Below are 14,423 nucleotides of genomic sequence, written 5' to 3'. Positions count from 1 at the left end.
TTCTATATTTATAAAATCCCGTTATTTTGATAATTTTCTTTTCTCGGTAATATAATTATTTGAATTACAACAAAAAGCAATAAATAAATTAATAATATTCATCTCAATAATGAATTCCAATTAAATAATATATATATATTTATTTTGTTTAGTTTTCATGACATGAAATATGGGGGTGGGGTAGAACACCTAAAAAAAACTTTCCTCTAATATATTTAACGAAACCTACTTTTATTATGTAAGTTTATTTAATAATGAATAAATATCGAAAATTTCAGGAAAATATGACTATTATTTGATTTTTGCTAGATGTTTAAATCATGTGTATGTCTACAGCTCCAAAAACGTCACTACATAGGAACGTTGTTTTAAAGTGTCGATAATGTAAACACGATTTTTGTCTTGCATTTTCATTATTTTTGTATGCTGTAAAAAAGTTTAAAAATATTAGCAATTTATTTGAAGCTTCTTTTAAGTGGTAAAAAAAAAGTTAGGATGATAATATTAAATTAAATTACAGTTACATCGTGTTACATACAGCAAGGGTTAAACAGTGCTGCGCGTTGGAGGTACTTCTTTTTCTATATCGAATCCACACAGTTTTATTTGAAATTTTGTTCTATTTGTTTTTATATTCCTTTCTATTAATTTTTTTTTATCATTGAAATGAAACGAAAGACCTTTAATTGTTTTCGGGGTGTTTTCTCTTTTTTATGTTGGGGTTTATTTTTATTTTATATTTTGTTTTCTTTCCCCCTTACGATGATAAGTGACATAATTGCAATCAAGTATTGCAGTAATTAATGAAATAAATAATAAATGATAAATACACAGAAGTTTTGTTTCATTTCCTTAGGATAGGATAGGATTCCATATTTTCGTTCTTAAATAAAATTCTACTTCTTAATAAAATTATGAGATAAACTATTTTTAGTTAACATTACCACAGCTTCAACTGCTAAATGGATGGTTTCTTCTTTTTTTTGGGGGGGGGCAACAACAACAACAACAACAACTGTACTTTACTTTTTTTCGAGATGAAGAACAAGAGGAGATAATGCAATTTGTTACAAAATTATAAATTTTATAAAAATAAAATGTTTTCTCAAAACAAAACAAAAAAGTCACACACATTCCAATAATGATTGTTCAAAACTTGTTTATAAATTTAAAAAATCGTACATTTTGATAACTTTCATTCATTCAGAAATTTAGATTTTTGTAAAAAAAAAAATGCTTTCTTAGAACAAAAAAGACACATACATTCATTTAGGAATTTAAAATTTTGTGTAAAAAAGACTTAAAATTTTTTCCTATTTTGCGGTATTAGAATTTTCTTAATTTTATTTTAATTCAATAAATGTTCAGATAATTTTTTATTTTGTGTTATTGTATTGTTGTTGACCGTTTCAGATACGGTATACTTGAATTGTTTCTTCTGATTCTGAAATTGAATTGTCTCCCCTTGTTCTATGATCTTTAAAATGAAAACGAAAAAATTGTTCCGTTACTGTAATGTACAAATGTCGAATAGCAATATAATAAAAATAAAATTAATGGTACTTGTACAGTTTAATCAAGACATTAAAATATGAAAATATCGAAAGAAGGTTATATTGTACGTATCCGTTTTTGATCTCTGAAAAAAAATTTCACTTGATTTGATCAAATAGTTCTTTTTTACAGCGAAAAAACATGTTTTTATGAGAGCGCGTTGAAGTCAGCCATTATGAAATGTTTTGAAAACACAACGGGGAGATAACTCAATTTAAAGGGCCGACACTCTCTCCCCATCTTTAATACTAGCTTTTCTTCCTAAAAATCAAACCTTTTGCTTGGTATTATAACAAATGGTTATTTCGCTGTAAAAAAAATCTACTTGATAAAATTAAGTGAAATTTATATGCGCGTACAAAATGGCCACCCGTGATAACATATAGAATTACATGGTTTAATATTTGGAAAACTACTTGTTTTTGTCTAATTTTAATTTTTTGATAATACTACACTGTGACAAGGCAGTATGGTTCGTGAGTACACATTTAACAGCCTTTGTGTAGAGTTGAATGCAATAATCAAAGAAGAAAGCGCTCACGTGTGTGTGTATTGTGCGGTTATACAACTTACCTCTGGATGGGATCTGAGAGAGAGAAAAATTAAAGATAGCAGCCATAAGGTGTAGTCTCGTGGAATCTCATGAGATCTCATCTTCCACTGCACACATATGCAAATGGAATGGGGTCAGTTTTCTAATAAAATGCTTGTTGTCAGAGGTGGTGGAAAGGTGACGTGCTGGAAGTTGAGAGAGAAAGTTGACAGTGACGAATTCTAGCTGAACTTTTGTTTATTGTATTTATTTTATTTTGTTTTGCTGTTTACGAGCTCATTTAACTACAAGCTATTTCGGCGTAATGGGGGGACAAGTTCGACCTTAAATTAATACCAGAATTCGATGGCTCGACCCCGGTACTTGACTGGGTAGAGAAGGTGAAACTGCATTGCTTGTTGTCTAGTGTGAAGAGCATTGAACACGTGGTTCCTCTGCGTCTGTCTGTTAGGACTTTCGGAGTAAATCAACAGCTTAGTCCTGAGGAAAAACAGGATTATGAAAGGATTAAGGCATCATTATACAAGGCATTTGCTATTGACCCCGCCACTGCTTGGGAGCAATTTGAGGCAAGAACTTTGCATCCCGGCGAAACTGTCAACGTTTATTTGGCCGAGCTGACAAAGTTGACGGTGTTGTTTGGTGGGCTGCCTGAGCAGGCCTTGGCATGCAAATTTTTGGCAGGGCTCCAAACCGGAGCAAAGCAACTCCTGCGGGCTAGCCCAAGCATAGCTTCATTGTCCCTTAATGACCTGGTAGACTGGACCAGGACCGTGATGAAGAATACTTATGAGATGAGAGAACCAGTAGTCGCTGCTGCACAGCCTGCATCAAGTGATGATAGACCATCCCAGGAGCCCGGCCTGCATGGTGAAGTCATGTGTTATAGGTGCAATGGCCAGGGCCACATTGCGAGGAACTGCCGGCAGCGACTGACAGCTGTTCGCTGTTACCGATGTAATGAGACTGGTCATATGGCCCAGGATTGTTCGAGAAACGAGTCGGGGACAAGGTGCCAGCATCAACCTCTTCCCCAAACAGCAATTAAATGAGGTGCTTCTGACCATTCAGGTCTATATCAATGAGACATTGTGCTCAGCACTCCTCAACTCAGGGTGCTCTCGCACCATAGTGAGTGTGGACGTCTGTCGCACTTGGAAGAAGAAGACTACTAGAGTAAGCCCGATCAGTGGAGCAATGTTGCGGGGTGGGCGCTGTGAACATTCGCATTAGAACTAGAAATTCGGCTAATGTCGAAACGCTGGTAGTACTCGAGAAGTTGCTGAGTTTTGACCTGCCATCATCATGTGCACTGCTTTGAAGATTGATCAGCTTTATTGCCGAATTTGACCAGCAGCAGAAGGCTTAGAAAGCTGCGTGGAAGTGGTTGGAAAACCAGGAACCAGCCAAACTGCGAAATGAGGTAACAGAGTACCATGTGCCCGACCAAATGAGGTCTGCATCTGAAGAGGAACTTCGTGATTGGATCGCTGGTTAATTCCCTACCCCTATGAGAAACTTGGACCTCCCAGAGGCCTGATTCCGCTAATGGTGGTCGCTCAAGACAACAAAGCAAAGGTGAGGCCAGTGATGGACTACTGTGAACTGAATGCGCTTGTTGATGCGTTCACGGCAGATGCTGAAATTTGTGCCAGCAGGGTTCCAATGTGTCCCTGCTGGATCTAAGGAAAGCATACTTGCAGGTCCGAATCAGTGAAACAATGTGGCCATTTCAGACGGTGGTGTTTGCTTGCAGGAGGTACTGCCTTACCAGACTAGGCTTCGGGCTGAACATGGCATCCCAAATAATGAAGACCATCACTAACGCTGTGTTGTCACAGAAAGAAACAATAAAAGATGGGACATCGGTATACCGTGATGACATATATGTGAATGAAGACATTGGTGTCATCATCATGTGTAAGGTCCAAACTGGCTGAGTTTGGTTTGACGTGCAAGGATCCAGAAGGTTAGGTGACTGGCGTTCGTGTATTGGGCCTGAACGTTCGACAGGAGCGAGGGACTTTGAAATGGAAGCGCAGAACTGCAGTTCCTGAAGTGCCCGATGTCTTCAAGAGGCAAGCAGTATTCTCCCTGTGTGGAAAACTTGTGGGGCACCTACCAGTGTGTGGATGGACTCGTGTGGCAACAGGCATCATAAAAAGGAGGGCAAGCGCAGTCACCAAAGGCTGGGATGATGAAACAGCTGACGATCTGTTGGTTTGCATGGTGAAGGAGACCATCGCAAGAGTAAAGCAGGATGACCCCGCCAAAAGAGACTGGTGCGTGCAGGGAGACAAACTGAATGTGTGGGTGAATACGAGCTCTCTGGCAATTGGTGTGTTGCTGGAGAAGAATGGGGCTGCGATTGAGGACGCCTGCTGGTTGTTACCGGCAAATGACGCTGCTCATATCAAACTGGCAAGGCTCGATGCGGTGATAAAAGGTATCAACCTGGCACTCTAGTGGAAAGTCTGGAAATAACGCATACACATGGACTCGCTATGTGTGTACCACTGGATATCAGACACACTGAAAGTCAAGACCAGGGTGTGCACTAAGGCAGCCAGTGAGATGTTGATCAGACGGAGGTTGGAGACCGTAAAAAAGTTGGTAACAGAGTACAACCTGTCTGTGGATGTGGTACTAGTCACTTCAAATTGCAACCTTGCTGATAGGCTCACTCGGATGCCACAGAGATGGTATGAAACCATAAAGAAGAAAGCCGAGCCAGTACCATTATGTGCCGCCTCTATTGAGGTGGCGGATGAAATCAGAATGATACACCACCTCAGTGGACACCCCGGAGTGAGACAGACAAATTATTTTGTGCAGTTGCCCAATCCGTCGGCGTCCAAAAGTGCAGTGAAAGCGGCAGTCAAGGAATGCCAAACTTGCCAGTCAATTGACCCTGCCCTGGCCAGATGGCGGCAAAGGTCAGCTGGCAGTAGATGCGACTTGGAGCCGACTGAGTATGAACATAACCCATTACGGTGGCCAGCACTTCCTCACCCTGATCGATTGTGGACCGACAAGGTTCGTGATCTGGCACCTGTTAATAAGACAGGATTCCTCCAGTGTCATCCGTGAATTGGAGTCCATATTTTATGAAAGGGAGCCGCCTGAAGAGATCCTCACAGACAATGACACGGCCTTCTGCAGTGCGGACTTCAGACGTTTCATAGACAAGTGGGGGGATCCAGCTCAAACACAGATGTGCATATGTACCGAGTGGCAAAGGCATAGCATAGCGGTGCCATCGAAGCGTGAAGAGGATCGCGGCAAGAAAACAATGCACGGTTGCAGAGGTGGTCATAGATAAAATTCAACACCAAAGGATGGCATGACTGCTGCAAGCGCATCCACCAATGCAATCCAATGCTATCGAGTCCGCATCAAGGACAGTGACGCCCGTCTGCCTGATCGGCAGGAAACCCGTATGAGTTAGGGGACACTGTCTGGGTGAAGCCTCCCAATAATCGATGCACCAACAGCTTTCAAAGAGGGTGAATAACTGGCATCATCAGTGAACAATCCGAAATCTACAAAAAAAAATATTTTTTTATATACAAACGTGAGACGGGCCATAAAGTAAAATAATACCGCAAATAGTAATATATCCAAAAATTACGAAAATTCATTGAGTAAAAGCTATTGTATTTTTAGTAAAAAATACTATATCGCTACAAGGCTAAAATGGTGGTCGCCAGTAAAATGTAATCTAAAATTTGCATTCCGAGTTATGTCCCCTGTGTATGAACTCTTCACCGTCTACTCTATATCTTAGAAAAATACGATTTTTAACCAATTTTTCGTAAAAATTACTTTTAACTATAAATAACATTCTACCCGATGAATTTTCTTAATTTTTGGATATATTACTATTTTCGACATAACAATTAAGCACGTAATATTGTTTTTGCTTAAAACGACGTATTAAAAAATCGATTTGCCGACTTTATCTTAACAAGCATAAAATGCTTAATAATAATAAACGGCATTTCTCCTTAAAACAAACAAAAAGATGAGCGAAACTATTTTTGACATTGAGTAAAAAATAAAATCGCATCGTGGTTCAAATATGTTGCTTAAACCTTCCTACAACCTTAAAATATGGGATTTTAAAAGGCTTCAGAAGGATTGGGTGTTCCAGAATGTGTGTAAAAATTTAAGAGAGGAAAGTAAGAGCGAGGGTATATCCTTGCCCTAATTTTTTTCCCCCTCTCACTACGTTTTTTTTTTTTTTTTTTTTTTTTTCTATATCACTTAAGATGAATTTCCGCCAGATTGGAAAGAAAGTAAACCGCCTGCTGAGTGAAAGACCGTCATATCCAAGAGGGGATAACCCATTCACTTGGAGTCCATTCTTCCAACGCACACACACATGCTCTCTCTTTCTCTCTCTCTCTCTCTCTCTCTCTCTCTCTCTCTCTCTCACACACACACACACATCACATTTCAATATGTATAACTAATAACTATTAAAATCAATAGATTGTTAATTATTACATTTTTGCATAAATATATTTAACAACCATTATTTTTCTATTTTTCTTAAAATATGTATAAATATTCTTAGATATTCTTATTTAATTTTAATCATCATTTATAATAATTCATTTTTGTAAAATATGCATGTGCTTGCTACAATTATTATATCAAATGAATATCTTACAAAAAATACCTATTATTAAAACAAAAATCACATTGTGTCGAACTATATCTACAATTGCTTCTCGCGTTAAACTAAATTACTTTCTTTTTCAAAATGATCCCTAATTGTATAATGATTAATAATCAGTATACGTTATATATATATATATATATATATATATATATATATATATATATATATATATATATATATATATATATATATATATATATATATATATATATATATATATATATATATATAAATTGTAATAATATAATTAATTTTTTGGAATACCAGTTTTAAGAAAAAATTCTTCCAACGACTTATTGGAACAAAAAAGATTTTTAGTCTATAAATTAGACTATAATTTATTGAAAACCTATCGAAAGTTTATTCATAAAAACTTAAGAAATAATTTGAATAAAAGAAAAAGATTGTTTCATTATTTAATAGCTTTTAAAACAGATTTTAAAACCATATTATCAAAGGAGAAAAAAAAATGTTTTCAAAGACTAAAACGTCCCGGCAAAAAGTTAAACTATAATTAAAAAAAAAAATTTTTTTTTAATTTATTTATTAATCTGCATTTTGATTATTCTACTTTAATAATTTTATTTCATTAATTATTTCTTTCTTATTGTTTTACGCTGCCGAAAAAAATCAATCATTCGGACCAAACGTTTTGAAAACAATAACAAGACCACGTTTAAAGTCCGCCATGTTGCTAAGAGATTTTGTTTTTGTAATAAAAAATAATACAAATAAAAAATTCGTGTTTTTATTTAATGCTAAAACATTCTTTTTTTTTTTTTTTTTAACGTTGTCTACCTTATACATTTCTTTTTAAATATAATTTTCTCAACTATCTCCTTTCCTATCTTTCCAGATAAGTAATTCTGGGCGATTTTCCTAGCGTCAATGGATAACTCGCTCGAGGGAGAAGTTCCGGGCTTTCTAGGCCGCCATGTTGTTAAGAAATAACTAACATATTTCTCTTGCGCCTCCATTTCATAGCAAAGCATCCGAAAGGTGAAGATTTTCCCCGGGGCCGTTCACACGCTCACAAATATACACTTCCGACACACGCTCTACTGCCAGCCATTTTACAATATTGTTGAACAATACGTTGCAAAAGTATTTACACCAGTTGAGAAGATGTTAGGAGTAAAAAAAACAAGCAGTTGCACTACCGTAATTTTACCATCGCTCATGTTGTTGGTTATTCCATGGATAATTCCATGGATAATTTATTTAAATAGTAAAAGGGGAATAATTTAACATAGTTTTCTTTATTTTATTTAATAATAGTTTTTTAATAGGACAAAGCCCAATAAAGGAGGTGAGGATAAATAAAATAGTATTTAAAATTTAAAAAAAAATGTTGTTTTACCGATAATTTTGAATTATTACGGAACGAAACCATATTAAATTATTCAAGTTCCTTAAAAGACCGAATCAGGAATTTGTTGGTTATATTGCAGCCACGATTACTACTACTACTACTACTACTCGGAATTTTTGTTTTCCCGTTGTACAACTAGTGGAATAATAAACTCTTGGAATCTTTTCGCAGCAGATCCTACTGTCAATTTCAACTGCTGCTTTTTGACAATTCCTACTGCAATCACACTGCAAAAATATTCTACCGCGCGTACGCACGTACACACAAAATGTTTATTTATTATTATTTTTTAATTGTTTACGATTGATAGAGCGTTTATTGAAATAAATTTCGATTAGTGAAATAAATCTAAAAAGCACTCAACTACTTTGTTATACATATATATATATATATGTATATATATATATATATATATATATATATATATATATATATATATGTATATATATATAGTAAGTTATAAAAATATATATAGCAATTTAATTAGACCTAGCTCTACCTATGTATTGAGCACTTTTGAGGTAAATACTGATAATTTACGCATAAATTATATTTTCGTATATTAATTTATGTGATTAAATGAAGTAGTTATATATATATATATATATATATATATATATATATATATATATATATATATATATATATATATATATTAGACATTAATATATATATACATTTTGGCTACATATGTGCATACATGTTTCAGTTACAGCTTGATATCAGACTAAACTTCATCAGACCAAGTTATATATATATATATATATATATATATATATATATATAGATAGATAGATAGATAAAGATGCAAATAACTTTTAGTAGACAAAGCTATCGTGATAGTAAAAGCTCTAAACGGTTAAGTAAAAGATGAGAATTCGAAGTTTGATAAAAACTTTATTTATTACACCATCAGATCAATAAGGAAAAGGGAAAACGGAACCACATTAAACCACGGCATTTCAAAGCCAAATACAAATATACGACATAATCATGTTAGCACACTAGTTCCTGTCAAATCACCAAAGTTAAGCAATGTTGAACCTGGTCAGTACTAAAATGGGTGATCATTTGGGAATTCCAGGATGTGCATCGCTTATCTTGTCATTGTTTCCAATCAGTCTCCGGCCACCCCATTGCCACTGGAGCCAAGCAAAGCCGATTCAGGAAATATGAAGTTAGAGATTGCGCAACCCTTGCCTCACAATTACATGTACAGCTACCCTTGAGACTGAACGCAGGCATCGATATATATATATATATATATATATATATATATATATATATATATATATATATATATATTCGCGAAAAAGGCGAATGAACCCTTTTTCGGGGTTAACGGCCAACTAGCACCGTTTGTGTGTATGTATGTGTGTGTTGGAGTGGAGAGGGCTCCCGTAAGTCGTGGTGAAGGCAACCTTTCTAGGAGAAGCAAACCTCTGATTTAAAAAACCATAAAGCGGGAGACCAGTACCCGCATTAAGCTGGTCTGCAGTTTAACTTGTTGTTGGCTATCTTGCTCTTGCTTGTTGCTGGATCTCAACATTTTGAACCGAGAGAGAGAGACTTAGCTGTTGTACAAAGCTAAGACTCTGTAACATCATCTGTGTATAGATACTCCCTCAGGCATTTGTATATTAAAATGGTCCCATGATGATGGAAGTCATTTTTGGGCTCATGGACTTTTAAGTGTCTGAGGGAGTGGCACTCGTCTGACAAGACGTTGCAATCATCATCATCATATATATATATATATATATATATATATATATATATATATATTAGTGTTGGGATGATTAATTGGAATCGGGAATCGGAAAAATTGGAATATTTGAGGGTATCGGTATCAGAAAAATCCATACCGATTTTCTGATGCCAAAACGATTCTTGTAATTATCTTTTTTATTTAATTTTTTTTAAAGCAAAATCATCCATTGCTGGTAATAATGATAAAATAATAAATATGTATCGATTTTAAACCACCAGTGAAGCTAAAATCGATAGAGCGTCCCCCACAAGTATATGTTTAAATTTAGGAAAATATTTGTACATTCAACATGTGTGTTTTTACGGTAATCAAAGAAAAAACGCAACTATATAGTTAAATATTTAGAGATTTATAAAGAATCGGAATCGGTAATTGTATCTCGGAATATATGAGTAAATGAAGTAGTTATATATATATATATATATATATATATATATATATATATATATATATATATATATATATATATATATATATATATATATATATACTTGTTTATTATTATATAAACATGGTCACATCCTGCTGCTACAAATAGCCACTTGTTTCAATCAAACAACAGATATCATCAGGCAGCGACTTGACTATTCAAAAGTTCAATGAATAACCTATTCTATTATTCATTGAACTTTTGAATAGTCAAGTCGCTGCCTGATGATATCTGTTGTTTGATTGAAACAAGTGGCTATTTATAGCAGCAGGATGTGACCATGTTTATATAACAATAAACAAGTATTATCAGCTCTTTTTATTGAGCACTATCTAACAACCTCGTTGAATTCATTAGTTCATTACTTTTGAATAAAAAAAACCCGAGTATATATATATATATATATATATATATATATATATATATATATATATATATATATATATATATAACTACTTCATTTATTCACATAAAATTAATATACGAAAGTATAAATTTATGCGTAAACTTTAAGTATTTACTTCAAAAGTGCTCAATACGTAGGTAGAGCTAGTTAGTAAGTTATAAAATATATATGGCGATTAGCCTGAAGAGTCCTAGAGTGGATGAAACGCGAAATATTCAGTGTAGCTTAATCGCCATATATATTTTATAATTTACTATATATATATATATATATATATATATATATATATATATATATATATATATATATATATATATGACTGTGTAGCAACAAACTACTGCTTATGTAAAGAAAAATTTTAAATGTAACTTGCTCTATTTCTGTATTGAACACTCTTGTATTAACCTCGTTATATTTCACTTGTTACCCTACTTTTGCAAAATAGCAACCTCAAATTATATATATATATATATATATATATATATATATATATATATATATATATATATATATATATATATATATATATAGTTATCATTTTCATTCTAAAACCAGAAGGTGTATTTAATTAACAACCATAGTATTTTATTCATATTTTTATGTAGTATGTTTTACACCTTTTCTGTTACGTTGAGTAGCGGAAATCCACTAACAACTCGTCATAGATAGATGTGTGTTTTTTTGGGAAAACAATTAGAGAGCTTTTTTTCCCCCCATCCTCGGAATAAAAACGAATATGGTGAAGAAATAAACGTTGATACAAGGAAATGGATATATTTAAAGTTTGCAAAATTATAGGAATAAAGAAACGTTTCCTTATTGTAGCGTTTATACGCACTCTTCCTAAAAAGACAATTGTATCCAAAACCCACAATTCAATTGTGTTTTCTTTTTTTTCCTTTTCAGAAAGGTGCCTATAAACATTACAATAAATAAGTGTTTTTTTTTGTTTTTTTTTTAATTCATATGATTTTCCGAACTTCAAATATCTTCATTTTCTTTAATCGACATTTTTCTTGGAAGTATACTTTTTTATTCCAAAGAAAAAACAAACAGACAAAAAAACAAAAAAAAAACAATTCCTACTGTTTTTACGAGGAACACACATCTGTCTCTGATGAGTTGTCTGGTGGATTTCTGCTATTCAACAAAACACGTGTAAAAATATGAATGAAATACCGTGGGTGTGAATTAAATACATTTTCTGGCTTTGGAATGATAACATGATATATACATGCTCTGAAAGTGAAAGTTCCTTTTTATTGTACTTATTTGTGACAACTACAAAATCTTATAGAATATATGCGTTAAAAGTATAGATTTCTTTATAATCGCATATATATATATATATATATATATATATATATATATATATATATATATAGATTTATATGCACACACATATATATATACATATATATACACACTCACACATATATATATATATACATATATATATATACATAATGACAAAAAGCTATACCTCAAATTCCAAGATGTTATCCATCTTATGATTTATTCCTTTAAACATATCAAAACGTCAACTCGTGGCAGTGTCTGTTTCGTAGTACAGAAACAATTACATAATTATGTTAATTTTAAATATTTCCCCATACTTACTCTTCAGAAAAGTAGGAACTTTTTAACTTAAAAAAAAAAAAAAATCTGAAAAAAAGACGAATAACATCTTGGAATTTACATACCTGTGTTGCTATCTTTTTGTATATGCTCTGTAGTTACGTTTAATATTTCAACTTCATATTTTTCCTACACACACACACACACACACACACACACACACACACACACACACACACACACTATATATATATATATATATATATATATATATATATATATATATATATATATATATATTACTGTTGAGGCGATTAATCGGATTCGGAAACTGAAAAAATAAGAAATTTTGGTTGTATCGGAATCAGAAATTGTTTTTACCTATTTTCTGATGCCAACTATGATTCTTTTAATTGGGTTTTTTTATTTGATTTTTTTAAAGAAAAATAATTCCCCACTGATATTAATACTAAAATAGTGAATATCTGTTGAGTTTAACCTATTAGTAAAACTAACATCGATAGATCATCCCTCACAAGTGTATCCTTATGTTTGAGAAAATATCTGCACATTAAACATGTGTTTTTATGGTACTCGTGAAAAATAACAACTTTATAGTTAAATATGTAGATATTTAGAAAGAATCGGAATCGGTAATTGCATCGGAATTATTATCATTTCTTATTTCTCATATATACATACAGGGTGACCCAAAAAACAAAAGATAAATGGAGGCCACCTAGAACATATGCTGTACCTATTTACAATGCCTCCCCACGGGACAGAGTTAGACACCAGGGTCGTTTTTTTACGTGGAGAAAAGGTACAAAAATTAAAAAAATTGTCTTAGTCGTGAAGGACTGATCCTCCACCGAACGAGAACAAGAAATGGAAGTGCAGCATCTGAAGAACAGATGGTATTTATTTGCTCCCCCACCGAGCAAATTAGGCACAAGGCCAATTTTTAATGTGAGGAGTGAAGGGAGGGGGAAGGGGAAAAGGGGACCAGCTCCCGAGAGGTGGAAAATGGGAGCTGGTTAAAGGTCAGACATGTGGGGTTGCTCCCACATCTGGTCTTTGCTAGTCATAGCTAGTCATAGCTTGCAGCATCTGCCAGAACAGATGGTATTTATTTGCTCCCCCACCAAGCAAATTAGGCACAAGGCCAATTTTTAATGTGAGGAGTGAAGGGAGGGGGAAGGGAAAAAGGGGACAAGCTCCCCAGAGGAGGGAAATGGGAGCTGGTTAAAGGTCAAGCATGTGGGGTTGCCCCCACATCTGGTCTTTGCTAGTCATAGCTAGTCCTAGCTAGTGATAGCTTGCAACATCTGTCGGAACAGATGGTATTTATTTGCTCCCCCACCGAGCAAATTAGGCACAAGGCCGATTTTTAATGTGAGGAGTGAAGGGAGGGGGAAGGGGAAAAGGGGACCAGCTCCCGAGAGGTGGGAAATGGGAGCTGGTTAAAGGTCAGACATGTGGGGTGCCCCCACATCTGGTCTTTGCTAGTCATAGCTAGTCATGGCTAGTCATAGCTTGCAGCATCTGTTGGTACAGATGGTATTTATTTGCTCCCCCACCGAGCAAATTAGGCACAAGGCCGATTTTTAATGTGAGGAGTGAAGGGAGGGGGAAGGGAAAAAGGGGACCAGCTCCCGAGAGGTGGGAAATGGGAGCTGGTTAAAGGTCAGGCATGTGGGGTTGCCCCCACATCTGGTCTTTGCTAGTCATAGCTAGTCATAGCTTGCAGCATCTGCCGGAACAGATGGTATTTATTTGCTCCCCCACCGAGCAAATTAGGCACAAGGCCGATTTTTAATGTGAGGAGTGAAGGGAGGGGGAAGGGAAAAAGGGGACCAGCTCCCGAGAGGTGGGAAATGGGAGCTGGTTAAAGGTCAGGCATGTGGGGTTGCCCCCACATCTGGTCTTTGCTAGTCATAGCTAGTCATAGCTTGCAGCATCTGCCGGAACAGATGGTATTTATTTGCTCCCCCACCGAGAAAATTAGGCACAAGGCCGATTTTTAATGTGAGGAGTGAAGGGAGGGGGAAGGGAAAAAGGGGACCAGCTCC

This window comes from Euprymna scolopes, chromosome 9 (genome assembly GCF_053919585.1).
Source record: "Euprymna scolopes isolate OS-2025 chromosome 9, ASM5391958v1, whole genome shotgun sequence".
NCBI classification, from domain to species: Eukaryota; Metazoa; Mollusca; class Cephalopoda; order Sepiida; family Sepiolidae; genus Euprymna; species Euprymna scolopes.
Note: the sequence above shows the minus strand (reverse complement) of the source record.